The following is a 27545-nucleotide window of genomic DNA, read 5'->3' as shown; positions in this document are numbered from 1 at the left end:
GGCGCCCAAGTCAATCAAGCTCAAGGAAAGCAGATTTCGTAGTTCTGGTGCTCATTAAACTATTTTTTTTTCAAGTAGCTTTTTCACTAAAATCTTATCAGCCCTTTGGATCCATGTACCATTAGCAAATGCTGCTTGCTTCATGAATATGCACGTTCACAATGTGTAGCGTTGGCTTAACCGCTCCCATTGAAGTTGATAATAAAACTCCTGCTGACTTCAAAGAGAACAGCATCAGGCAATGCTAAGTGCTTTGGAAAAATCCCACCCTTGGTTGTTATTTTATTTTTAACACATCTACTCAGGAGCTGTGGGATGGGACTGAATTCTCAAGAGTAAGAGGAAAAGATCAAGCAGCTGAAAATGAAAATCCAGATTCTGAAGTAAATGTTTAATGACCTGTACCTGGATCTAAGGCTCATGGTAAGATCAGTTTTCCTTTTGTGTGAGGAAGGGTCACAAACTGCTGCCTCAGGACATGAGGGAGTTGCTGTGCACCTTGTGCTGGCCTCCATCCATGATTTTCTTGTGGAGGCCATTGGTGGAAGTTTAGATCCGAATGGACCTTCAAACTGTGTCAAAGGCTTCACATGCTCATGGGTTGGAGTAGAATCGCTTCCTTAAATTCTGCCCCTACACTTGGGTTTTCCTTGTCTAGGGGAGCCCAGGGAGGAACTGGTCCCCTCTGCAGGCACCAGGACAAGGCAGAGACCCAAAGCATCCCATGGGTTATTGACTCTGCAAACTAGCAGGGTCCAAGTCTCTTCAGTCACACCTTAAATGATCCATCCCTCCACTCCCTTCTTGCTGTACGTTGTGCAGGAAAAAGGCATTGCAGAGTTTTGCAGGGTTTGTTTTTGGTGGGTTTTTTCAGATGAATTAAGCTCTCAGGTCTCTGTTTTCCCCATACTTGGTGGTATAACTTCCAAACTGCCGTGGGAAGGCGAAGGATCGCTGCTACCACTCAATTTAGCAGAGCACCGACTTCAGGGAGGCATAAACACGCTTAAAATTGCGACACGAGTGATTTCAACTGGGCAGAACTCCCTTCACATAAGCACGTATTTACCTTTTTTGCTGAATCAGGACACGTTCTTCTTACAGGGACTTTGTGTTTTAGCATTGACTGTTTTGGTATTTTCTCCTAAGATTATTTCCCGTGGAAAGAACACAGTATTTTTCATTCCAGCTGTATTTTTGGTAACAGTTACTATTTCCTGACAATATGTCTGTATTTTAGGACAAAACCAAATTACATGTTGGAAGCTCCTTTTCCCACTGCCGTTTCTCCAGCACTACTCGTGAGCCAGTAACATCAAGACCATAATCTGGAAGAACACAATAGATGCTATATTAAGTTTTATACAGACTTGCCATCACATTACATGCAATAGCTATTTGATCACGTTTTATCAATCCATAGTTGCTTGTCCATTTGAAAATCAGTTGCTTTATCTTGATGACTTATTTTTAAATCCAGACCTTGCAAGTGTTTTACTTACAGTTTTTGTGTGATCAGAGCAGAATCCTCCCATTCATCTGGTTTAGTGCAATATGATTTTGTTGTTGCATAGTTGCGCTGTAAAGGGTATAGGCAAAAGGAACCCTCTCGCTGTAACTAATTTTAGTTTTTTTCCTGATTTTTGTCTTTCGTTATCTGTTCCTTGAGGTGAAGTCTATAAAAATCTTGACAGCAGTTAGGATGTGATGCTGTAAAACAGTCATGATAAAAACACTGACATATGTTTTCTATTGCCTGCCACCATGCTCCAGAAGACTGTAAATTTACCATCAAATTCTGCAGTTAGAACCTGGCTTTTCAGCTCAGTAGATCATAGATAAAATCCTATTTCCTGATTACACCATATAATCGTTATTACAACAGAAATCCTCAGTACTTTGTGTAATCTTCTCAGCTGTTTTCCTAATAATCAAGTGCTTTAGGAGAAAACAGGAGGATCATCATTGTGGAAAAATGCATTATATTGCATTTTTTGCTTGTTCCCTGAGATCAAAAGGGTTAATTTTCTCTTGCTCTATGCTTTGTACAAACTTTGTATCAATACAAGTAATTTGGTGCAGATCAGTACAAAAGAAGGTGTCATGTCTTGATGTTATACTAATGATTTTTCTCGATGGTTGATTCCTTAAGCTTGGTAAAGAAAAGACGTACGGAGACTGAAAGAGTCTCCAGCTTGGATTCAGTACAAATTATTCCTAACTTCCATCTCAGGTATCTGTTGTTGTTCTAGTTAGTACTTTTACTTGAATCTTAATATTAGTTTGCTCTGAAAATAGTTGTGAAGAACAATACTTGACTTAATATGTTTTATTATTTTAAAAAAGCCTGTAAAGTTAGAGTTGCCCATTTTTTCTAAGTGTCAAAGAGATCTTGGATAGTTGCAGAAGTAACTTAAAGGATAAGCAGAAATCAGGAAGAACTGAGTTCATACAAATGCTGCAGTATCTGCCTAGTTGAAATCTGCAGACTTTGTTCTAGATTTTGGGTTTGTTCTGAAACTTATGTAAAGGCACCTTATGGGATGAAACTTTGAGGTATATTATACCCATCCATAATGTTTATTTTTGTATATGGACAAGAGATTACAGCTTTTGTTTTGAGCTTCCAAAGTCACCATCAAAAGCAATCGTTACTTTTTTGAACACTTACTTTGTAGTCTGGTATCTGTTCTACACTAGTTAATTCATGTAAACCTAAAGAAAAGGATACAGGCAAGATGGCATCAGAAATATGGAAATATAGCATCTGGGTAGAAAGGGTTGGGTTTTGCAATATTTCCATTGAGATTATTTTTCTTCTGCCAGAAGAACAGATGCAGCGAAAACACACAGTCTTATCTGCAGACTTTCTTTGGGGGAGATTAAATGAGTGAATCATCTATCAAAACATTATTTCATTTGATTAAATAGAAGATATTTATAGCATTTCTATATATAACCCAAACTGAGCCAAACAAGGAAGGTTCGCGTGGAATAGCCACTCTACACTGATACTTGTGTGTTTTCTTCACTAGGTTGGGTGAATGCTGTTCACTGTGCACTGGGGGTGTTGAACAGACTACGGTCCTGATGCTCGTATTTTGGTCTGATTCTGTGGGCTGAAGATGTGTTTGCTGATAGTTTTCCCTTTGTTTCACATTAAAATAGCTACAACATTCCTCAGGGTTTTCAAGAATCTGCCTTTTTCTTGTGCTTTGGTGCAAGTTCTGGAATGGATACCTGGGAATCCTGAAAATTTAGCAATGAGATGATAGGAGAATTTGTACCTTGAAGGAAGTGCTAAAATTTTGTCATTTTTTTGCATTCTCAATAGGATATTAAGTTAATATTAAAATATATTTCAGGTTCATTTTCATGTCATTTAGATATGAAGGTTTGAAGATTCTTTTGTGTGATAAAAATTGAAGTGAAAAATTCTCCAGAAGTCTTGAAATGAAATGTTTGATTTATCAAAGCATTTCTAATTCTTTCAAAATGTGATTTTACCAGAACTAATTCGTATCGGGAGAAACTTCTGTTTTGCTGAATGTGACTTTCGGTGGGAAAGGGACCTGATGTCTGACCAGGACTGTGGAGCCAGCTGCTCACAGCCTTTGCCAGGGATTAAGTGGTTTTGAGCCCTTTGACCATTGGTACGATGCTGTAGTGTCCTTATTAAAAGAATTTCGCATTTGTTCTGAAAAAATTCCATTATTTTGTACATCACAGAATCGACTGGGTTGGAAAAGACCTCAGAGATCATCAAGTCCAACCCTTGGTCCAACATATATATATAAACTCCCTTGTAAGAAGGAAAGCCAAGCTGGTTTATCTTACTGCCCCTTTCATGGAAGTCTCTTCTGGCTATTTTTATTTATGATTTTGCCTTTTCCTCTGTCTGTTGGACTTTTTAGTATTCTGTCTTGTTGTTGGTTTACAGTGTTCGTATTTGGAGCCTGAAGTCCTTGTGTTTATCAAGGGGAGCAGTTTTTATAACTGTACTTTCTTTACATTGTTAGCAATTCCAAGAATTTTCCTGAAATAAGAGGTTTCGCTGCTTCTTGTAGGGTATCATAATGAGTAATCCTGAGTCAGTTAATTTTACATATTCTAAAATATCTTTTCGAAGATGGTCATAGTGACATTTGTGTTCTCTGTCAACATAGTATTTAATGCTAACTCTAATGCTGTGTTTTCCCTGCTTTCCAGTGAACAATCTGAACCAAAAATATACTGTTCTCTGAATGTTTTCGATCAAATATTTAAACACTACTATGGAAGAGGGTTATTGACTTTTCAGTTAAATGATGTAGTCTTCTGCAGAAATCAATTTTCCTTATATATTCACCAGCTGTATTTAAGAACTAGCATTTGGCTAGCACTTTTCAGATTTAAAATAGAAAGATCTCTCATGCGGTGTCTTTCCTTAGGAGATCTCCAACACTTCCCAGGCACATCAGCCTGGTTTTAAATACAGGAAAAATGGGGGAAAACTGTAGAAACTTGTCCCAGGTCACTCAATTGCTAAAGCAGGCAGAAAAAGAGAAACCAAGCCAAAAAGGAGAAAGCAAGCCATTTGTCCTGCATCCGTTCTGCTGAACTGTTGTTCCATTATGTGAATCTCTTCAATACACGGGAGTCTAATTTATATCACTGGGCTCCAAGAAGTGCACGTGTGTCATGTCTAGATAGGCAGATAGATGCACAGTTCACACGTCTACGTTACTCTTGGTATTGCACCATGAGCTGAAGATCTTGCTCAACCGCCCCTTGGGCATATTCCCATGGGCACTGTGAACATCCCCTCAAATAAGTATGATCCATCTTGATTTTCCAGATGAGTCAGGAAAAGAACTCTATGTTTTTATCTGATAGGCATAAGCCAATTGGTGTAGAGAACTGAAGTCTCCGAGGCATTTCCCTGGCCCCTAAGGAACCCCTTGGCTTCCAGCCATTGGCTTTTTGTCGTCAGCAGCATTCTGCTTCTGACAGTACTATGCCCCAGGAAAGAGCACAAATCTTTCTACTTGTGAATTAAAGCCTATAACTCTGGGTAATTAAAAATCCTTCATCTTTGTCTTTAGCATCATAGATTTTATTCCCACTTTTCCTGCGTGTTTGTTGGCTTTGGAGAAGGTCTCTGACATGCTTTTTGTAATTCAGCTGTCCCGCTCAGAACCAGTTGCAAACATTTATTTTAGAAAGCTATTTATGGCTGGCAGTCTGGCCTCCCTCTGGTAACTTTTCCTTCCATTTATTTCTCTGTTTCTATTTGATTTTCTCATGTTGATCTTTGAATTTGCAATGTCTGGTTTTCCTGTAGAGTCCCTGGATCTCCAGTCCTGGGCCATGTTGTATTGCAGGAGTGGAAGCTGGAGAGGTTTGGGCATGATGGCTCTGAGAGGTCTATAGATCTTGCTTTTCTGAGAGGGCTGACATTGGCACCCAGTGAAGTCATGGCAAGAATAGTCTCATTGGCTTCTGGAAGACTCATGGCAAGAAGCCCCCCAGAAGACAGGAGGGATATTTTTGCAGAGTGGGTCATTAGCATTGACTCTAGAGTATGGCGAAACTGAGACATGGAGCCTTGTGTATACAAAATAGCTCTCAAGGCTGTAGGCAAAGCCTTAAAATTGCAAGGCATGGCTGCTCAAAACTGAGGAGATGAGTACAAGAATAGAGCTGAATTTTCAGGACTAAATGGTTGATTTTTGAATGCTTGGGATTGCTAATCTCAGGCAAGCCCAAGATCAGTAAAAGGCTTGATCTTTTTGAAAGGCTGCACTCAGTCGAGAGACCAGCCCCTACTTTCCTTCCAGAACTGCAAAGTTACGACTTCCAGGCCACGCTTCGGAAGGGATTGCATGCAATCTATACCTTTCGTGTGACATAAATTAATTAGATGAGATGATCAGGCACCAGAATGTTCTCAGGTCTTGGTTAAATACTGAGATCACCACAGTTTGTGCCTGTGGTGAAGAGCAAGGATTTGTCCTCATCCATATCCTGGCTGTGGACAGCACTGCTTCTCTTGTGTCTGTTCTGTAGATGTTGGCCAACCACTCCCAACCTCCCATTGCTATGGCGCTGTATTGCCACAACTTGGGTTGGTCTCACCACTTGAGCACTGTCTATTTTAGCAACATAAAGGTTAAGTGTTTAGGCTAAGTTCATCATCTAGACTCCTCCATAGTCGGTGGAGAAAGTTCAACACCTCCAGAATGTAATTCATCCCATCCAAAAATAGATGTCTAAGACAGGAAGAATGAATCACTCTCTGGGGGCTGGTGCACATCTCTCTGTTCACTGATGATAAAAGAAGTCTAGACAATTACCTGAACCTAGACATCCAGCTGTAAGACACCTTCAGCTGTGTGAGATCTAGCTATGCTTTCAGGTCCCTAAAGACAGATTTCAAAACCTCTGTTCAAATGCGAAGTAGCTTTCTGATTTCCCTGCAGCTTTCAAGCTGAAGTAACTTTTGACACAGACTTCTTCTGTCTCAGCGAGACACATATGGCAGTTTTACCATAACTGAATAGCTTTTTAATGAAAGGGTTTTTACCCTCAGTCCCATCTGGGAGTTATCCATGAGAAGTTGATGGTTTGAGGAATATTTCTTTCTATTTTTTGCTGAATCACTGCCACCATTAAATATTGCTGCATAATTTCCTCACAAGGAGTCTGTTCCATGTAGATAATATTCAAAATGCAGTTCCCATTGATTACTTTGATTGAACACATGCCACACAGCATGTCCTCCATGAGCAGGAACACAACTCTTCAGCTTCTCAGTTGCAAACACATTTATGAATTCATTTTTCATGGTCTGAAATTTCTCACTCTTGCCTTCCTGTGAGCTCATTTGTTAAAGCATTTGGGGAAAGGCAGTAGATGGCTACAGAAGGGAGGAGGCAGTAAAGTAAGGAGACCGTAAGGAGCTGCAGTGCATCCCTAGAGCCCCGGAGAAGGCGCAGCAGTGAAGGCAGCTGAGAAGAGGTAAAACCTCTCATGTTGGACAAGCAAAGAGCTGCCATATCCATGGCTGCAGTTCCTCACTGCCCACCTTGCCCCATGGAGATGACCATTGCAGGAGCAAAACCAGCAGAAAAGCCTGAAACGTTTGACCTTTGGCTTCTCCTTCCATCTTATGTCTTAGAGCAAAGCCACCTTCTGCTGTAGTTTTCACGAAGAGGACAGTGAGCAAAGGCAAACATGGCCCAGATCCAGTCCCAGGGGGTTGTCCTTGCTCCCAGGGCGGTGAGAGCTGTTCCTGTTTGGTCACAGAGCAGATAGATGAGGACAATGATGTTTCCAATAGGGCACCATTCTTCACCAACAGAGGTGGGCACGTGTGTTGCTCCATGGGCAGGATGGACTGTTGGAGCGGGGACTTCAGGTGCCAGTTTTGGTGTCTAAAGTTTCCATCCCAGGCAAGTTAGAAGGAGGGAAGACTGTGAATATTTCAGTTCACCTCAAAGTACATGAAGATTTAATTCCTTTGATTTTTTGCTTTTAGATTATTTTTGCCTTTCCTATTTTAAAGAATTCAATTCAACATGGAAGCATAGTCTTCAAGGAAAATACTGAAACATTTTGACCATTCCAGTTAACAGAAAATATTCCCTTTTTCAAGATGCCTGTTGTCCTTCTTTTTTGGTAGAGGGCAGCAAGTTCAGCTGAATCCCGAAACATCGTTTTTTTGCATATGCATGTGAATTTTCTACTTGCCAGAAAAAATAATTTGCCCAGTGATGTGACAGGTGTCTCTTTGCCTCCCCTGCCAAGACATCTGCCCACAGCTGCCCGCGGGAGCGCTCGGCGGAGCCTGAGCCGAAGCGGTGGATGTGTGAACTCTGGGAGTTCCCTGCTTCAGTCCTCGCCGTGTCAGCTCTGAACGCCGCCTGCCAAGATTCAAGCAAATACTCAGGGAAAGGTTGAGGTATTCACCGAGCTCGAACTATTGTACAAGAAATACCCTGAAGCAAAAAACCAGAGCTAGAAGACACCATCACACAGAGTCGCTTCCCCCGCCCCGGCAGGCACCATGCCGTACCAGACAAACTCCTCCAGATAGGATCCAGGCAGAGATGTTTGCTTAACACAGCAGCTCTTTGAAAAGGCAAATAAATGGACAGTGAAGCTACACAGACATGTCACTGTGCAGCGATTTCCGTTTAGCATTTACGTTTAGTGCCAGGAAACCCTGACTCATGAATATGAAATCAGAAGGAAAGGAAGAAAGCAGTTGTTCATTATTAGAGCTTCGAATTGGGCATGTGGTGGAAATTAGCATTAAAAAACACGTAGGTTAAAAAGACAGGGGCTGGCTCTGGTGGTCCAGGAGGCTTGAAGACCACAGCTCTGCAACTAGGGGATGTGCTTTTGCAGGGCTCTGTCTGCTCATAGGTTTGCCCGTGGGGTGCTGCTGCTAGAGAAGAGCCCTGAAGCTCAGGGTTGCCCATGATGAAGCTTTTGCTCTCATAGAAGTGGAAGAAAACAGATCCTGAATATTCTTGGAGATCCTCCAAATTTACACTGAGGCAATGGTGAGCAAAGGCGGGGAAGAAGAACCACTTAAAAATCATCAGAAATAAGAGAAATAACCAAGAACAACCTCCAATGGAAAGGAACAACCTCAGATAGAAATCCTGAGGTCTGGAAAAGAAAGGTCACATTCAATTGAGACTCAGTTGGGTCAGAATGAAGGAGCCCACAGCCCCGATCCTTCTGCAGGTGGGATGCCCATCTCCACCCCACACCTGGAGCTGAGGACAGCCCCTTCAATCCTGCCATGGGCCTGGCTCACTTTAACACGAGCTGTCTTTCTTCCAGCCGTGCTGGTGGAACACCATCTTTCTTTTTGCCCCTATTTCCCCTTGCAAAAGTTGAGCTTGTTCCACTTCAAGCCCTCATTGCCAGGCTCCAGGGAGGGATGTGGGTCAGAAGAACAGATGCTATCACAGCAATTATTTCTGATGGTACCAGGAAGGAAGAAGCAGGTAGAGATATTGCTGCAGGGTGGCAAGAGCTTGATTTCTAAAGCAGTTTTTTGCATGTAACCGGGGGAGCAGCTCAAGGCAGCAAGGAAGCGTGCTGTCCCCGCTATTGTCTTTGTCTGAAGCCACCCAGCTGTGCTGTATGAGCACCCCTCTGTTTCCTTGCATCTTGGTAGTTCCAGTGCCCTTAAAATATTACAAGAGCTAATTTATCAGCATGGGGTGCAGCAGCTCACAGCGATAACAAAACATTCGGCAGATATGGGTCTGGAACATGTGAGATGCTGTAACAGTGGCCGCAGGGTGGGCTGGGGAGGTGATTGCATGATGGGTTGGGTGGGCAAATGTTTGTGGGACCAGGCAGATCTACCAGGGTGCTCCTCACTCAAGTGTCCCCATGCCTTGGGGACACCTGATCGCGGCTGTTCTGCAGACCGAAGCTTTTCCCTGCAGCCAGGCCGTAGGAAGCTCCTGGCAGGGCTCTTCTCCACCCTGCGCTGGCTGTGACAGCTTCTGAGAGTCGTTAGCAAGCAAGGCGTGCTTGACGTGAATAATTAAAATACCTGCTGTGCTTTTAAACAGTTCAGAGCCAGCCTTGGAGCTGCGCGAGTGAGCGATGGCTGCTGTCTTTGGAGGAGGCCTAAGGAAAGCGGAGGGAGGGGGGCTGGTTTCCAGTGGGAAATTAGGGGCTTGATGCTCCTTCTGGCAAGGGGAGGGATGGTGCTGGCAGCTCCCATAGAGATACAAGCAGCCCCTTCCCCTGGGCAGAGACCAGAGGCTGACACAGCTCTCCTTGCTGATGAATGGGCATCTCTCGGTGCAAAACTCTCCAACGTCCCCTCTCTGCCAAAGGTCTGAGAGGCGGCTGAGCTCAGCCCACACCCTTCCAGCTGCCCCGGGGCTCTTGCACTGGTTCAGCTTTCCAAAACCACAGTACGGGGACATGGGGTATGGGGACAGGGACAGCATGACAGCTCTGGGGGCAGCAAGTCGCTTCATCAGCGCAGGCAGTGTGGGGCACCGCGCCGGAGCATTCACTGTCTTCTCCAAAGATTATGTTTCCCCAAGATATCAATTAGACACTGAAATGAAAACAGTTTCCGTGTGAACAATTAACAAAGAGTTTCCCGCAGTCTCTTGGTGGCCGGACTCCCTCTGTTCCTGTGATGTTGTCGCTACCCCCAGCTGCCTCCGAGGTTTTATCACAATAACACCGAAGGGCCCCGTCCCCCACCGCTGAGGAGCTTCGTGCAACACGGGAAGATATCAAACACTGTGTCGCTGTCAGTGCTGCTGGAGTGTGCAGCTGGGAAGCTGTACATCTTCTCTTCTTGCGCAAAAATGGGTTTCTAGGCAGGGGATGGAGGGAAAAATGACATTCCCCATGAGTTAGTTTCAGATTGAATTAAACAATTGGTTGACCATAGATATATATTTTTTTTCCTGTATATATTTGGCCGTGGAGAGCCTGGCCAGTTCCAATTTGGGGTCACTGTACGGTGATTTTTTTTACTCCTTTTTTTTTAGTTCAACCAATGATCCAAAAAATCAGTTATTTTCACAGCTTTGCCATAAATACCTCCAGGGAAGGCAAAAGCAGAGTTTTTCATAGAGGCAGGAAAAAGAGTCTGTTTGGGGACTGGCGCACAGCACGGGGAGGAGGGAGGGTGCTGGCGGTTTACAGCAGCACACGGAAAGCTTCCTGGGTTTGGTTCTTTCCCTGGTCTCACATGGGGAGTGGGAGCTGCCACCCGCCCCCCTGGCCTGTGGCCCTTTGCCTGTGAAAGGCGAGGGCTCCTGAGCTGAGGATCAACAAATTAGTCTTCTTCTCCCCCTATTGCAGAATGCTATCCATCTAAAGATTTCCTTTAATTTAGAACCGTGTAGAGTTTGAAAAGCCCTTCAAGTTCACTTGGGCTGATGAATTGGTAATTGAGTGTACCTGGATGTTGGTGCCGTCTTTGCCTCTCCGCATTTGTATCAGTCCGTGTTTGTTTTCCCGAGCTGTAAATCACTCAGAGCTTGGAGAGGCTTTTATCAAATCCTGCGAGGAGCCAGTTGCTTTCCCTTTCACAAACACGTTACTAATGCCACGTGGAACCCACTGGCTTTGCTGCTCATTTAAAAACAATGAGGATGTTATTAAATGGAAAAAATAAAATCCTTAGCGACGGGGGTAAGGAGGAACAGAATTGCTCCCGTCTCTCTGTTGCTTGCTCCTTTGGTCTAATATCTGTCCCATTGATCTTCTAATATGCTCTGCTTTGAAAGCCTGATTTATTGCTCCATGCTCTCTTATCTCCCTGCGTGTCTCCGTCCGTTAGAGCACACGTTGTTCTGGGCTTCATTAGCAACCAGGAGATGCCGGCCCTTGGTGCCACCTCCTGGGCTCTGACCAGTGGCCCCTTCTCTGCAGGACCTGGCCCGGCCCCAGGCAGCGCTGGGCATGGAGAGTTAAGCAGAGAGTTGAGCGGAGTCAGGCTCTTAATCTCAGGGTCTCCAGGTTCTCCAACATGTCCTTGGTATCCACTTTGCCAGTGGCTTCTAAAGATACCTCGCCCTCTCCATCAGCACCACGGCTGGCTCTGTGCCCATGTTACCCGTGTCCATGGCTGACGTTCGGTCCAGCGAATGTGCAATAACGTGGACAGATTTGGCAAAAAGGGATTTCAAATGGGAGAGGTAAAAGTTCCTGATTTGCAGTTCTTGGAGCTGCTCTGGTCTCTCACCCAACAGGGGAACTGAAACAGTACCACATGGCCGGTATAACCCATCAGCGCAGCTGACGTTCTGAATATAGATTGTTTTCAATGAACTGTTGCGGTGCTGTTTGCTTAGGGGAAAAAAATGGCAAGTTATTTCCATTAACAAAGAAATGTGAGAACTTCGCAATCTGCGTGTGGATATTTTGTGAGCATAAAACGAGGTGAAATTTGCCAAACAGATTCTCCATTACAAATTGTTCATTCAGTTCTAATTGCCTGAGTCTAGTTGTTGTTAGAAGGACTGTGTGATGCCTTTGTAGTACGCAGTTAAGGTCAGAAAAGTGTCAGTAGAAATGACTTCATGTTAAGTCAAGCTTTTCCTTGGGTGTAACGGTACCTGCTTATCTTAGCAAGAGAACTAAATGATGCTGCCTGAATTCTTCTTGTCAACTGTGCAGCCCAGAGAGCTAATGGGGGGTGAGTTGTGCTTTATTGGCTCCCACTTTCTCTGTAGAAGGAATAATTAAATTCACCCGCAGAATCCTCATCTTCTCATGCATGGCAGAGTGCAACTTCCCTGCATCTTAGCTAACTAGATTAGAGATTACGCATGCCCGGATCACTGATGAGAAAGCACAAGCTGGAAGGGATCTGGCTTGGCTTTCAGATCCCAGGTGGTGCTCGTAAGGCTCGGGCTTAGGAAAAGCATCACTTCTTTTTTGCTTTTAACCTGACAAACTTTGTCTGGAAACCCAGAGGAACAAGCAACAGGGAGCCCCACCATCTGTCTTTCAACAGCACTTTCTGAAATGGAGCTACACTTTAAAGTCTCACAAATTCAGCCTCTTGCTTTACAGAATATATACCCATCTCTAAAATACCAGGTTGTTTTTTCTTACCCCCATAATATTCTCATCTGACATTCAGTCTGCTGGAAATCACCAATCCAACATTCATCTACCTGCATTCGAATACCTGTCATTGTTCTTGTGCAGCTGTCCTTCTCCTTCCAATTTATAGATTATATTTCAGAACTGACCTCCAACTACCTCTTGCCTCCCCGTGACACTTCTCACCTTTGTCTACCTGATTGATTAGTCTATTATGCTCTCCACTCTCCTGATGACTTACAGATTGCCTGGTATCTGTCACGGGCTTGCTTTTGGTCTGTAATGTTTATTCGCGGAGTTCTGCAGCTCCCTCCGGCTGCCTCCCCGTTCGCTGTCCTCTGTCTGCCTCTCTTGAAAATGTCTACTTTGGAAAAGGAAAAGAAATCTTTTGCAAAAAAATATCCTACCTGCTCTGAGTTCACACACATGACAGTTACAAACCCCATTTAAAACACTGTCATTTTCAACGGAGCTCTTTTTCTTTTCTTTGCACCATTTGGAGATAATAAAATGTCACCAGGTCAGACCACCATCGGTGGCATGGCAGCTTTTTTGTCCAGAAAATTTCTTCACCTGCATAAGTCAATGGAACAGTGACAGAGCAGTGACAGTGTTTAAAGACGCGTATGGGTAGGAGGGTTCTGCCTCCAGCGGGGGAGAGGTCTGGGACGTGTCCCAGATCCTTCCATCTCTCTGCATTGTCAGAGGTTGTCCAGCTCTCTGATATTGTTCCAGCCTTGTCCCAGCTCCGTCCATCACTCTGACGTTTAATTAACTGCCCTGTTCTCCTGCATCTTGCACTGGATTTGTGTTGTCTTTCTGAAATACCTCTTAGGTCATGTCTGAATATTACTAACAGGAGCAAAAATAAAATGGTTGTCACTAATATTGCTATTATTGTTATTATGTTGATGATAATAAAACAAGACATTGAGTATCACGAAGATGAGTAGTGTTACGATCAGTGTCGCTTCTTCTTACTATACTGGTTGTCTCACATTGCAGGTGAGCAGGAGCTCGACAGCCGTGGTGAGGACAGAGAGCCCTGGCCAGCCAGGCAAACAAAACTAAAAGAAAAAGCAAGAGGGGGTTGGAAGTGACCAGTGAGGACAATAAATTCACACTTTTAAGATTTAAAAACACATTTATGAGACCAGTCTCCAGGTGTGAGGATGATTATTAGGCTTTTTAAAATCTGTCTGTGCTGGGTGGCTGGCGCTGGTGGTGGCAGCGGCTTCTCGCTCCTCCAGGAGCTCTGTGTTGATGTCTTGTACCATCTGCCCTCTGCATGCCTGCAGCTATCCATCTTCTTGCATCTCTTTCAGTCCCCATCTGGCATTTGTCCTGTGCTTCCACTTCAGTCCCAGGTCCCCTTCCAGCATTTCTTCTAGTCCCTCCTCCGCTGGTGAGTGGATTTCTTTTCCCTTTGAGTTACTGTGTTGAGCAGCTGAGCTCGTTTGGTCCCTCTCCTTGGTCCTCTTCCCCTTCACGTCTGGTCCCTGCATTGTTGTGTCAGTTCTGTGATTTGAGTAGCTGTGCTGTCCCTGGGATTGCTTTGTGTTAACCAAGCAATCAATCAATCTTTTATACTCCCTGATGAAACTCTTATGCTTGCTTTATTTCTTTTCCCTTGCAGTTATACTGGGCTTGGTGACCATCTTGTGGGATCCCAAATGCTGTGTCCAGTGTCCCTCCCCAGCCCCGCAGACAACAGCTAGGAGCCGTTCATGACTGCGGCAGGGACCAGCAGCGGCACACAGGCACAAAGGTAAGGGGTGACCTTTTCGATTGCATCTCCAGGGTGAGAGAAGTTGCTGGTGTGAGGCAGCTGGCAATGGGAGAGAGCCAGCGGGGATGGCGTGGATGGAGCAAGTCTCTCTGGAGAGGGTTTGAGTACCTGGAACCCCTCCCCAGGAGTGGATTGCTGTCCAGGTTTTGATTGCGGGGTGACAATAAAACCGTGGCAGATGTATCGTTAACCCCCTCTCCCCCTTCAGCCCCTTCCTCTCCCCACTTCCCACTCAGGACAGGCGATCAGGAGGGAAAGAAGGACAGAGAGGAGAGAGCTGGATAAATTAAAAATGTTTTACTGTTGCTACCAATAAAAGTAGAGAAAATAATACAAAATACACAAAACCAATCTGGAAAGCCCCAGCAACTCAGGGCCAGTACCCGAAGTCCTGGACTGGACACTGCAGCCAACTGGAGCTGGATTCAGTCTGTCACTGGGCCTCAGTTTGCAGGGATGACTCGCAAGGTCCTCTCCTAACATTGGCCATAAGAAAAAGGGACGAGATCCTCATGATCTCCCACTTTTATATGAAGTATCACGTGAATGGGATGGGATACTTAGTTGGTCAGCTTTTGGTCACCTGAGTCTCGTTGCCCCTCTTGCAAGATGTCCATCTGTGCTTATCAGTGATCTCGCATTCCATTGCTACGTCTACCAAAACATATATCTGGCTTCTCAGGAAATTGCAGCTAATAAGAAGCTTTAGCTGAAAGGCAAATTCACTAAAAGAGAAACACTTTTTTAACAAAACCAGAACAATCGTGAAGGGGAGCCTCATTGCATTCACTTCCAAGGGGGAAGAGGCCGGTGCGGACATGGACAATGATCCAGGGTTGTGTTTCTCACGTTGCTGTTCCTGGGGTGATTTATGAGGGGCCTCTTCTCTGAGCATGAACCTTCCTGGGAAGCTCTGGCTGAGCCGTGGCTGCTGCTCTCCTCAAAGTGTGGTAGCAGCCAAAGTTATCATGGTTATAATTTGTATTTTTATGGCTTAAGATTGAATTCACATTCTCCGGTTAAGATTGAAGAAATATCTCCTGTTAAGATTTAAGGAACATGGAAAAAGAGCATTATCTTTTCCCCAGATGAGAAGTGCGGTGTGTGCTTCCATCCCAACTTCTACAAAATTGTGTTTTACAAAACAGAGAGAGAACATCAGGTTCATGTTGGTGCTGTAATTTAGTTGTATAACAACCGAGTTTGCCGTGTGTTTCCTGTAGAAATGAGTTGCTGTGCTGGGCACTCTTTCTCATCTCCACCTTGACATCATGAAAAGGGTTTTCATCAGTCCATCGAAAGAAGGAGATAAGTTTTGTATAGAAGTGCACAGTCAACAGGGCTGAGTTTTTTGGGTAGCGTATAATTTTTTTTTTGCACTGTTATTATTTAAAATCTGCTTTTTAAAAGGACAAAAGGGAATAGTTTAATGGAAACAAATTTCTATAGCAAAATGTGCAGCTGGAGAAAAAAAAGATTATTCCTGTTGTTGCTTGGGTAGACAGGTGGATTTGGAATTTGAGTACAAAAGGTGTTAAAAAGTGTGCTTAAACTTCTCTTTGGTGTGCTGTAGAGATTGAAAAGAGTAATTTTCAGAGAAAAACTTTTCTCCTGGCCTCCATTTCCAGCATTGTCAAGTCTATACCAGCGGCCTTTTCGCACAGCTATTATCATGTTTTCACCTTTTCTTCTTCCACCTCATTTGTCCTCTTTTTTTGAGGAAAATGTAGTGCTGGTGGAAGGCGTGCGGGTCCACGGGCTGGAGCTGGGCTGGAGCGGGGAACAGTGGTGCTGGAAATGCACGGGCATCTCTGGAGGCCACATGGGACCCAGAGGGTACAATCCCTGATGGGAGGGAGGGAAAGATGGACAACCTGGCCTGGGGGTAGTAATTTTGAAAGCACCTACAAGTCTACAGCTCTTAAGACCTCCTTTCCAAAGTGACTTTTAACCAATTAGGACCCTAAGTATCACTGAAGATAAGCAGAGCTTAGGTGCTCTGGTCCCTCAGGGCAAGCACAAATATCACAGCAATGCAGACAGATAGACAGCATTGCCTGTCCTGATGGATCCAGACCCAGAGCCAGGCAATGAATTACAAATATAAGTGCCAAAACAGCAGGCTTGGGACACAAAGGATAAAAGACAGTTGTGTTATTTGAACTGATAAGCCCTGCATCTCAAAGATGCTTGCATCAAAGACTCCTGCAGGGTTTTCGCAACTGAGTGTTATACCATGCAGCACCGAGCTACCGAAGATGTAAAATGGGGCTTGCAGAGAAAGCTTCATGCCTGCCACAAAGGAGCATAATAAGAGTTTGTTTTGAGAACTATTAGGCTGAATAATTTGGGATCGGTCCCCATGGACACTGTGAGATATTGCTCCCAGCAGAACGATGATTGCCATTAATGTCTCAGCTCCCTGCCTCCTTCCTCATTCTTCTCCCAGCCTCTGCAAGGGCTGGATCAAGTGCTGCCCAGCCAGCATGAACAATATTTCCCCCTTCTTTGGTAATTATTGTCCCTTCCATTCATTTCTCAGAAGCCTTTTCATAAGCAAGAGGTATTTTCAAGGCTTGCAAGCATTCATCTCAATGTACATTTCTATGGCTATTCTCCTTGGAAGAGCTGGAGATGTAATTTACTTTATTAGACCAAATGAAAGGAGCTTATGAAGGTAGCCCGTGCGGCATTGTGCAGGAGGTCAGGGAGCTAGAAAGGAGAGTCCTCTGAGATTGCTACTGAATTTCTTGCAGAAGCTGAAAAGTAGGGGTTGCTGTTTATTTTCATACCATCCTTCTTTACATTGTGTGGGCTCCCTTTCCAACAGCCAGGACTGAGATCAGCATGGTCCCATCCCTGGTCTAGCTACAAAAGCTTAACAGCAGTAGCATTTGTAGAGAAGCAGAACATCTTTGGACCATCAAGCCTGGAGGTGGCCGTGCTCGCAGCATTGGGTTGTTCATGAGGGGAGCAGGTGCCCAGGTGACTCTGGTGAAGGTCCATATGATGGGGAGCCCCACCAGCCTGTCCCTGGTGTGCCAGGTAGCCAGCAACACCCAACTGCACGGACCTTTCTCTAAGCGGCTTCGTGCACTGAGCAGATGACTAAAAACCATCTCCTGGGCAATTCACTTCATTCATCAATTAAATTGTTTGCTGTGAACCGTTTGGCCCCATCCAGCTCCAGGATTTCAGCCTTGTAATTTTGCTGGCAGAAGACGACAGTGCCATGTCCGTGAAATCTGCCTGCCAACTGCTTCCCCTGCTAAGCATTTTCTAGGCTAACGATCCCGAAAACCTTGCCAGCAGCCCCAGCTCTGTCCCTTTCAGGGCAAGCCACTCATTTAAATGTGAGCACCTCTAAATGACTCCATCTGCTAAGTGACGTTAGTATAGAAAAGATTATAGCGGGAGTTATTGCTGTATCCTCGGGTTATAACCCTCTTATAAAATGGGCTGGAAGAACAAGGGTACTGTGAGGAACTGAGGCTCAAAATCACCTGGGTTGACTGTCAGCTTGATTTATTTTCTTGCTCATTAGATAAATTAGAAAACTGGCAAAAGAACTTGTTGCCCGCTCTCAGCTGCTTGGTAACCCGCCACATGGCACGAGTTGGCGGCCACAGGGAGATGCGGCTCCTTCCCACCTCCCTGGTGCCACACATCTCCTCGGTGATCCTGCCATCCTAAACCCATCTAGCTGACCATGGGCAACGACTAGAATTTTGCTTTTCTCTAGACTGTTGACTTTTGAATAGCATCACTTTTCTAGGTGGAAACAGCGGTGCCAATATTGCTTTTGAATACCAGCTTGGGCCGCAGAACCAGTTGTTACCTTCATTTCACAAATGAGAATAACCCAGTTTGTGACAGTATCATCAGCCAGGACCTGCAGCCCTTCAGAGATGCTGGTCAATATTTTCGTCTTTGGTATTTGGGTGTCTTGTTTACAAACCAGGCTAATTTTTGTCTGTCAGAAGGATGGAGCTTAGTGGTCAGGCTTGCTTTAAATCCCTAAGTAAAATTCACTGTCTAGTAAGTCAGACTGCAGTTACAGTGCCTTCTAACCTAAACACTCACGTGAAATCTTCAGACTGCGTAATCAAATGTTACATTCGGATCATTTAAGCCATCTTCAGTATGTTTAGCTGCATTGGTTGTACTTCCATCGTATGAAATGAGAACACTGTTATACACACAGTATTTACATACAAGGAAGAAGCTTCCAGCCAGGATGAGCTACTAAGTGACCGCAGTGCATTTCTCAGCCAATGTTGAGGAATCCCCACTGCAAACAGATGCTGAAACTGGGGGAGAAACTGGGTGAGGACCTCCCAAGGATGGAGGGAGAGCAGCCTGGCACCTTGGGGGTCCCAGCACCCCCGCGGCTGCCCAAGGACATCACAGGGCAATACCTGCCCCGCAGACCATGGTGGGAACAGATTTTTGCTGCTTGCCATGCCTCTTCTTCTGCCCATGGGACCTCTGCACTACCTGCACAGGGTCCTTGTCACCTTGTCTCCGGCAAGTGTCAGGATGTGTCTGTCCCCATGGCTCAGCCTCCCACCAGGTGTGCACCCATGTGTGCAAATGCTGCTGGGCAACACAGGATGGAGGAGACGGGGCTAATTCCTTCCTGAGACTCGCAAGGAATCGGCTTACGGCCTGAAGCTCTGATTACTCTTATCTTAGCCTGCGTGATGGTAACCACATCCTGAAATTACCCAGCTTTTTCAAAATCCAGGGGCTGGTCTGGACTCACCTGACCAATGTGAGCGAATTCCAGACCTGCTTGCACCTTCAGTGGGTTGGAGGGGCTGTGAGTCAGTAAAGATCCAGGGCTGAACTTGAGGGAAAATGTTTCAAACCCCAAATAGGAAGAGGTTTGAAACCACCTGATGGGAAGTGCCTGAGTGTGATGCCTGATCCCACCTGCCAGAGCCGATGAGCTGAGCTCTTCGGCAGTCGCCTCCTTGGATCCTGGCAGCTAACGTGCCTCTGAAACAACCAGCAAGGGATAGATGCTGTCAAGTAGAACATGGAGTGAAATATTTGGCTGATGGGATTAAACTACGAATCCCGCCCGTCTGCACAAGATGCAGCACCGCACGCTCCCACCTACCGCTGCTCCCCGTCTCCCAGCACTGCCCACCAAGCCCACTCCGCTTGGAAATTAAAGTGGGGAAATCAAAGACCTTCTCCCCCTGCTCCTGCTGTGCATCTCAGCCACTGACATTAACACCGAGACGGCTGACATTAGCCTTGAATGGATTTTAATAACCTCCTTGTGAGCCTGAATTACCCGCGCAGCGTGAGGTCCGGTGTGCACTTGAGACCTGGCGATGAGAAGGACATCAGGGCTGGATCGGCTCCCCAGCCTGTGGATACAGGGCCAGATCCACTTGAGGAGATGCGGTGGCTTCTGCCGATGCAGCCGCTGGTGCGGGACCCCGGCAGCTGCCCGGCTCCTGGAGAACTGCTGCTCCAACCTCTGCTGCCCAGCGTCCTGCCACCAGCAGGTCTGCAAGGGGCTCATGAGCTTCCCAGCACTGGGGATGCTGGTCCAGGTGGCCACCTCCATGGGATGTTTTCCACTCTAGGGCACAGTATGAGCTGCTGTGGGGGGGTCAGAACCTCCCTGGTGTCATAAATGAGAGTGACCTTAGACCCTACGGGCACGTAGCAGAAAATAGCAGCCTTGGTTTAGCAGAGCCCTGTGGATGGGATGCTAAATGAGATCATGCCTGGCCCAGCTGAGACTCCGGACTAGTGTATGAAAATCTAGCAAGAAGATTAAAAGGTGTCCCCAGGCAGAAGAGGGTATTTATTCCTTTCTTTGTGGCTGTGGCGTGGGAGTCCCAGGGTCAGTGACCTCCCCTGAACACCTGCACGTGGGCAATGCCGTATCCCCACGGGGGCTGATCTTAGGGACAAGGCACTGGTCAGAAAAGCTCCCTCTGAGATGCAGATGGACATGTCTAATTTCCCCTCCCGCAGCAGGGAAGAGCATCCCATCCAGGTTGAGGACTTGGCATCTTCACTCCCAGCCTATCCTCAAAGGGAAAACCCCACATTTTCCTCCTCTTTTATAAGAAGGAAAGCCAAGAAATATTGTCAGGTAATCCTCACATCTTCTGGAAGATGAAGAGCCTGGAAATATGCTCTGAAGTCACTCTTCATCAATTAAAACTCCCAAGATCTGCCTGAGCAATGCAGCCTCCTTGGCTGGTCACAAAATCTCAGCACCGTTTGGGTAGAGAGTGATGGTATCTAAGTGCCCTCAAAATCCACATGTATTCACAGTATGGGAACAGGAATATGGACACTAGCTCACAGCTGGGCTGGGCCAGCAGCTTCTCCAAGTCAGGATCAACAGGAGCTGTGAGATCATCAGGGAGTTTAAAGAACTGAGGATTGAAAACAATCCTTTAAAAAAAGTCCATGATAATGGTTGAATTATTTTTAAGAGGCTCATTCGTACTAAGTAAATGAAAATAGTTTACACGGAAAATATTTTCCATTAAGCTTATTTCTACATAAAATGCTAACAGATTGAGATTATGACTCTAATGACTATTTTTATTGCTGGTTTGCATTTAAATGGCATAAATTTCCCCCTACTGTTCTCTCTTTGGGTTAAATCAATAAAACCTATTGAGAAGGTTCGTCTTCCTCTAAGATTCCTCCCTCTCTTCTTTCTGTCTCATTTCCACTGGTGCCCTTTTTATCCACCCACCACCAGAGATTTTTCAGAGCTGCCTCCACGATATTGGTGCCGAGGATTTGAAAACCCCTTTGGCAGAGCAGAGTGAATCCGGTCTTTGCCGAGATGGGGACTGCAGAGCAGCTCAAGTGCTGCTTCCTTTCCTCAGCCTGGGCAAGATTGCAAGGACATGAGGTTGGAGTCAGCTTTCCTCCCCTCTTAACATCTTCCCTCCTGTTTTAATGAATAAGCTGTACCTGCCCATATACCTATGGATGCTCTTATCATGTTCCTTCAAAGAGTGGCTGTGGCTCACCAAGCAGGTGCTGGATTTCTCTTCGGAGAGGAGTTATCCTGGTATATACACAGTGAAAGCCATTAAGACGCTGACCTTTAAATTGGGCTTCTTCCTGCTTGTGTAGGGAGGAGGTGGGTTGAATGCCCAAATCTTATTCATTTTAATGACAAATCCCTCACATGGAAGCTTTGAAACGCTCGGCTTTAATGCAATTCGCCTCCCTCTGCTGCAGCTTGGCTTTCCTGTGCAGGGGGTGTCTCTTCTTCCGCTGCATAGTGACAGACCCTATAGATTTGCTCCATAACTACTGTGCCGAGGTACTGTTGTGTATGGATTTATGAGCTTAGGGCAGTGCTAGCGCAGGGATCTCCGTGCTTCTTAATCAGTATCACTGACCTTTCTTTCCTCTATTACTCGCAGCATCATGTTTTTCCTAGCTTAATTTGCATAGGTTTCATGTTATCCATGTTTTTGCTTTGTCCCTGTTATCCCATTACCCTGGATAATCAAAGTTGGCTGTAATAGAAACAGCAGAAACAATTTGCTTACCCTCCTATTACAAGATATTCCCTCTACTAAGTCTGAGAATACCTGCAGTTCTGTGGTAATGCTAATTAACTGCGCATACATATAGAAAGTAAAGCAAACGGCACCGGGATCCTTTGGGATGGTGGGGATTAAAGGAAGATAAGATATTATTCTCTTCTTTCTCTGTGCTTCAGTGTCCCTACACTCTATGGAAATTGCCTTGCACTTATAGAATAAAATGTTATACATGGCAGGGGGAGTCACTGACTCTGCAGAGAGGTGGAGTTGGAAGGAGCAGATTTCCCTGCTAGCAAACCCACTATGGAAGGAATGGTTCTCCCGGGTGTCTTGCTCCTTGTCTCTGTTCCCAGGGGAGGGATAGGATGGGACAGTCTTCACCCTGTGCTGGTCCCCAGGCCGCAGAGCCCAGTGATGCTGAGTAGGGTTGTACACAGGCACTGATTGCACCAATTCCTCAGGGCTGCAGCTCTTACCCATATCATACAGCTGGAAAAGCTTCTGTCCAACTGCAACGGCTGGTTGAAATGGCAGCTGTAAATTTGAATGCCCATTGCAATTGAGGGTACCTGCTGTTGGCTGTTGTATCCGTCAGGATGCTCCTGTGTCCTTCCACATCTTGGGCAGCTGGCACAGTGGCAGTTTCAGAGCAAGCCAAAGTCCTGGGGAAAATAAGGAAACAGTAATGGGAGAAGGAAAATCATCAGGAGAGGGGAGATGCAGTGGCAGGACGGGTTGCTGGTTCTGTCCCAGCTACCCCTCTTCCTTTTGCACTGCATAGCATCATGGGCTCAGGCTTGCCACAGCCCATCCGTGAGGATATATGGAGCAATCTCCCACCATTTGGATGCAACATCCTCTAAAAGTCTCGCATGAGGCTTTCTCCTGAGTGTCAGCCAAACGAAGAGCGACTTACGCAACCAGGCATGCGTGGAGGACTGTCAGAGCTTTCCGTGCAGGCGAAATCCCACTCAAGTCCACCCACCAGCTCCTCATTAAGCTCCCCAGCTCCTCTGCCAGCAGCATGGACAGACACCCTCAATGCACCCCAACCGAGCAGCTAGGACCAGCCCTGGGCACAGACGTGCTGTGTCTCTGGGTCTGGACCCTGTGCTACTGTCATCCCCCTGGGATGAAAGCTCCAGGAGGATGGTTACACAGCCTCAGCTCTCCCCCTCGCCCCCGAAATTGTGAGGAAGCTGTTATTTATGTGCGCTCTGATAGTTACTGTACCTTTGATGCAATACTTATGTTGGGGATTTTACCACGTCTCTCATCCTCCAGGTCTGTCAGGGAGTTGTACACAGCCATGACTCAGAGAGAGGCGTCAGTGGAGAGAGTCTGTAGATAGAGCCAGCAGCCATCATGTGGAGAGTATAAATAATGTATACGCATGTATATATGCATGATCTGCGAGCTCAGGACCTTCCTTTCCTGAATGGTATCAACTCCTTTAAAGGATCCCTGTATCATGGCATGGCTCTGGCCATACCAGAGGGCTCAGATACACAGGGATCCCCCATATCTGTTGCAGCTATAAGGGGAAGGGCAAGTAACACAACTGATGCAGATGAGGGCTCAGTGATGCTGGTCTCTCCTTGCCTTCTTGGAGCAATGTAACAGCTCCCTCCTTGCCACAGAAACCTTCACTGCTTATTGCTCGCCATCATTTCTGTGTGTAGCTTTAAGACTATAGGTACCAAAGTGCCTTGCTCCGCTCACAGCCTTATGGTCAGTAAGATACTTTGAAACTGTGCCCATGGTTCTCATCCTTTAAAACAACCCAGGTGCAGGTTGTTGGTACAGGGAGCTGCAAAGGGCTTTGAAGGTGCTTGGGTGCCAGCCAAAGCGATTTGCTGGTACAGTCATGGCCCAAGCGGCTGCACACCGAGGGGCTGAACAGAGCTGTGCTGTGCCTTGTGCTGCAAAGATGCAGGTGCATCATCCCAGCAGAGAGTTCAGTCCTGAAATACCTGAACCTCAGCAGTAGAAATGAGGAGGCTCAGATTGGAGTGCTGAGTAACGTCAGCCCTGAAATCAAGCCCTTTGTCTTATTGCTAGTCATCTGCAACATTTTGCTTCTGATCAGACTGCGTAAGTTTTAATTGTAAGAGTGGGTTTAAAAATGAAAACATAACAAGAGCTCAGTTTGTGGGAGGGGATGCTCAGGAGTGGAGATGGGACAGCGTATTGCTAGGGGCAGTTGGGAATTTCTTGTTGATTTTACATAGCTGAGGGAGAGGTAAACTTGCTTTTAACTTCTCTGGAAGAGTTCATAATGATTTGACCCTTAAAATTAAAGATCTGGAGCTAAGCAGCTGGGCTACTGACTCCAGCGCAACCTCCGCCGGTGGAGTTCAAGCAGCACGCTGAAATAGCCAGCAGCTTTCGACAGCAATCGCACTCAGTCCTGTTCTGTCTCTTCAACTCCTGACATAATTCCTTTCTCTGCAGTTCAAATGATACAACAGTCTGGATTTTAATTGGCACCGAGTTTTCCAACCGGTACCTGGGGCAGCCCGACACCCAGCCAGGCAGGCACTGCGAAGGCTGTTTGAAGTGCTGGGTGCCTGTCACCCATCCGCAGGCCCTCAGAGGTCTCCTCGCCAGCACAGGGCTGAGCCGGGTGCAGAGGAGCCTTGCTTCGTTTCTGATCATTAATTCAACGTTCTCCTCTCTAGTTTCCTTCCACTGATCTTCTCTGTGCACAGTCCAGGGGGAGCCACATATTGAGTAGTTTGTGCTGGAGATGACAGCACAGAGATAACGAAGCTGGGTTTTTTTACCCTTTGCACTCCCCGATGGGGCAGCTCAGCCTGGTCTCACGCCTCTGCCCAGCACCAAGTCCAGAACCCACAGGAGGTCAGATGTTCTGCAAGCTCTTGGCACCACGGGCTGCACGTCCCTAGGGAGAGAAGCAGGAGTAGTTCAAACTGTGGTCACCTTCGGCTTAACCCCAACAGCTTGGCCAACTGCTCAGTGCTGATATGCAAACCTGCTCTGGTCTGTGGGGTGCAGGAAGCTCCTGGGCTGGAGGGGGTGTCAGCTGGGCTGTGAGGGCTGGGCTTTGCTAGGGGAGCCCTGTAAGATCATTTCCCAGCCACTGACAGTCCCCACCCTCCAATGAGGGTCATGGAGAGGCTCTGGCACTGTGCAGCGACGCATGAAGCACATTTCAGGCACGGGCAGGGAGGGGAGCAGAGTAACCCGCTTCAGTAGCCATGGTCACCTTCCATCCCAAAGGGGCTTGCGGCTTTCAGATCCCTTCTGGGGGACAGAAGGAACCTGTCTGACAGCAGGAACTTGCCCAGCACCCTGCTCCTTTTGCCTGGGAAGCCTGAAGGCTCTCTGGACAGCATCTCCAGCTGATGAGTTCATTAATGCTTAGAATGGGGCCTCACCTGCTCCTCTCTGCAAGTCCAGCATCACTCCCACCTTTCTAGTCACCTGCTTTCCTTGGTCTCACCTCTCCTTCCTGAGCTGGCTTGTGGCTTTGCACCCTGCAGGCTTCCTCATCCCTCCATCTTTCCTGCTCATCTATGATTTAACCCAGGAAAGCACTTTCACACGTGCCCTCTGCTCTGTGCTCATCGTGCTCCATGCAAATACCTGCTGTGCCCCAGCAGCCTTTATCATCACCACCAGCACAGCCTCAATAAGCCCTGTGCAAGACAGAAACCTCAGCAAAGCATTGTCAGCCTGCCAGTCCCAAACCAAGCTGTAGCTATCAGTCCCAAAAGCGCAGTGGGGTGGATATAGTTATGCTCGGAAGCTTTATATTTACCACAACCTTTCTGACATTACAGTAAATGCATTTCAGAGCCTGAGAAGTGCAAAAATAAACTGCAAGGAAATCAAGACAGCTAATTAGCCAAAGGTTACCGCGGGGCTCTGTGACTGTCAGCCCTTTTGAAGTTCTCCTTCACACAGGCAGATGTGTGTGCAATGCTGCTGCTCTTTTCAATAAATGTCTTGGTTTCCAGAGTGGGTTCGTAGCTGGATGTGACTAAACACATGTGAGGCCTGTCACAGCAAGCCTGGACAGCATGCTCATGTCCTTTAACCTCGCACTTCTCCAGCACTGAAGAGCATCTCATCTCGTGGAGTGGCTGAGCTGGGGTGAGCTGGGAGGTGCGGAGAGGCCAGAGAGCCGCCTTTCTGCACAGACAACCCTCCATCTTGGAGATGCTCCTTCCCCTCTGGTGTTCTGACCCTCTGCACTGTGGTCACAGTAAAGGAGATTACTCGTCCATGGTCTCTGGCTGTGCTGAGGACTGCACTGGTCACCCAGGGTTTGGATGGTGCCACTGGGGTGTTGCTCCTCGGGGATGAGGAGCCTGAGGAGGGCTGGATTGCATCCCCTGGAACATCATGGTCTTGCTCCACCTGTCCATCATTCCTTAGTATCCCATATTTTCCTGAGGATGGGCATCCCGTGTAGAGTTGCAGATAAACCAGACAGCACAAGACGAAGCTGTGGAGCAGTCCTCACTGAGCCGAGGGCTGTGAGAGGGGTAAGGCTGCCGTGCCAAGAGAGGCTGAGCAGGTCATGATGGAGGTCTAGGTGGACTAGATCATGGCACTGTGTCCAGAGGCATGTTTTGTTCGTAATTGGGAAGGAGAGCTCTGGAGCAGCAAAGGACCCCTGAGACTTTGAGCCTTGTCCCTCCAGCCCAGCCATCCCCCAGCCCTGAGCTGTGGGAGCTTTCTGCTCCTGCACTCTGAACTGGGGAGAGTTTGGGCACCGCAACCTTATAGGTAACACCAGCATCGTTCCTGCTGTCCCCTCCCTTCTCCCTTTGGGTTTTCCTCCTTCCCTTGTTCTGCTTATTTGGAGCTCCATTTCCCCATGGCAAACCCTCTTTCATCTCCCTTTTCTCTCCACAGGTTCCTTCTTTTTCCTCCTTCCCTCCTGCTGCTTCACTCCCTCCTGCTTTTTGCCCGTGCCGAGCGTCATGTATTTGCTCAGCATCGCTCCTCCTGGAACGTTAATTTGCTGCTCATTTCCTTACAGACTTTACACCATGAACTGGGGCTTTGTGTGCATGTGTGTGTGTGATTCAATTAAACAAAACACAATAAAATCAGGGAAAACAGAGAGAAACACAGACAGACCGCAGTTCCCCGCTCTCCAAGGGCTAAGCCTCTCTCTCTGTGAGCTCAGCCCCAGCACAGCTTGCTCATGTCGCCACATGGGTTTGCTTGTAGCAACCTGCTGGATCTTGTGCTTGGGGTTTCCATCCCTCTGCTGGGACCCTGGGCTGGCAGCTACTTCTGCTCCTCTGTCAGGAACTGGAGCTGCTCCATCAGATCAGAGGTGAACCTCGAAGGAGCTGGATGTTCACTTCAAATAAACCCTGAAGTGCTGAGGCGTCTCCAAATGCTCAGCCTTCTCCCTCTCTCTTTTCCTCCTGCACAGCTCAGTCCCTGCAGCCCCCGAGACCCTCCATCTTCCCCTTTCCCTCCTCCAAGTCAGCAACTTCCCTGCTCCCTGTCCTGCCCTGCTCACATCCCTTGTCACCCTCCTGGTAGCAGATTGACCCCCTGCTAGGACCAACCTTTCTCCAAATCACACATTTTCCTTGCAATGCAACCTGAAAAATGGTAGCTGT

The 27545-nt window shown here is 46.7% G+C and overlaps 1 protein-coding gene across 3 annotated transcripts in view; it reads left to right on the top strand.

Moving 5' to 3' along the window:
- The window catches only part of ELFN1 (extracellular leucine rich repeat and fibronectin type III domain containing 1), a 105923-nt gene that overhangs the window by 43291 nt on the left and 35087 nt on the right, over positions 1–27545 (top strand). For all 3 annotated transcript variants that reach the window (XM_065031472.1, XM_021290370.2, XM_005504518.3), the window contains exon 3: positions 14231–14362. The gene's annotated coding sequence lies outside the window, so the exon portion shown is untranslated. The remainder of the gene's footprint in view (positions 1–14230; positions 14363–27545) is intronic.

Source organism: Columba livia, chromosome 15 (genome assembly GCF_036013475.1).
Source record: "Columba livia isolate bColLiv1 breed racing homer chromosome 15, bColLiv1.pat.W.v2, whole genome shotgun sequence".
NCBI lineage: Eukaryota > Metazoa > Chordata > Aves > Columbiformes > Columbidae > Columba > Columba livia.
The sequence above is the reverse complement of the archived record's forward strand: the minus strand, read 5'-3'. Positions and strand labels throughout refer to the sequence as shown.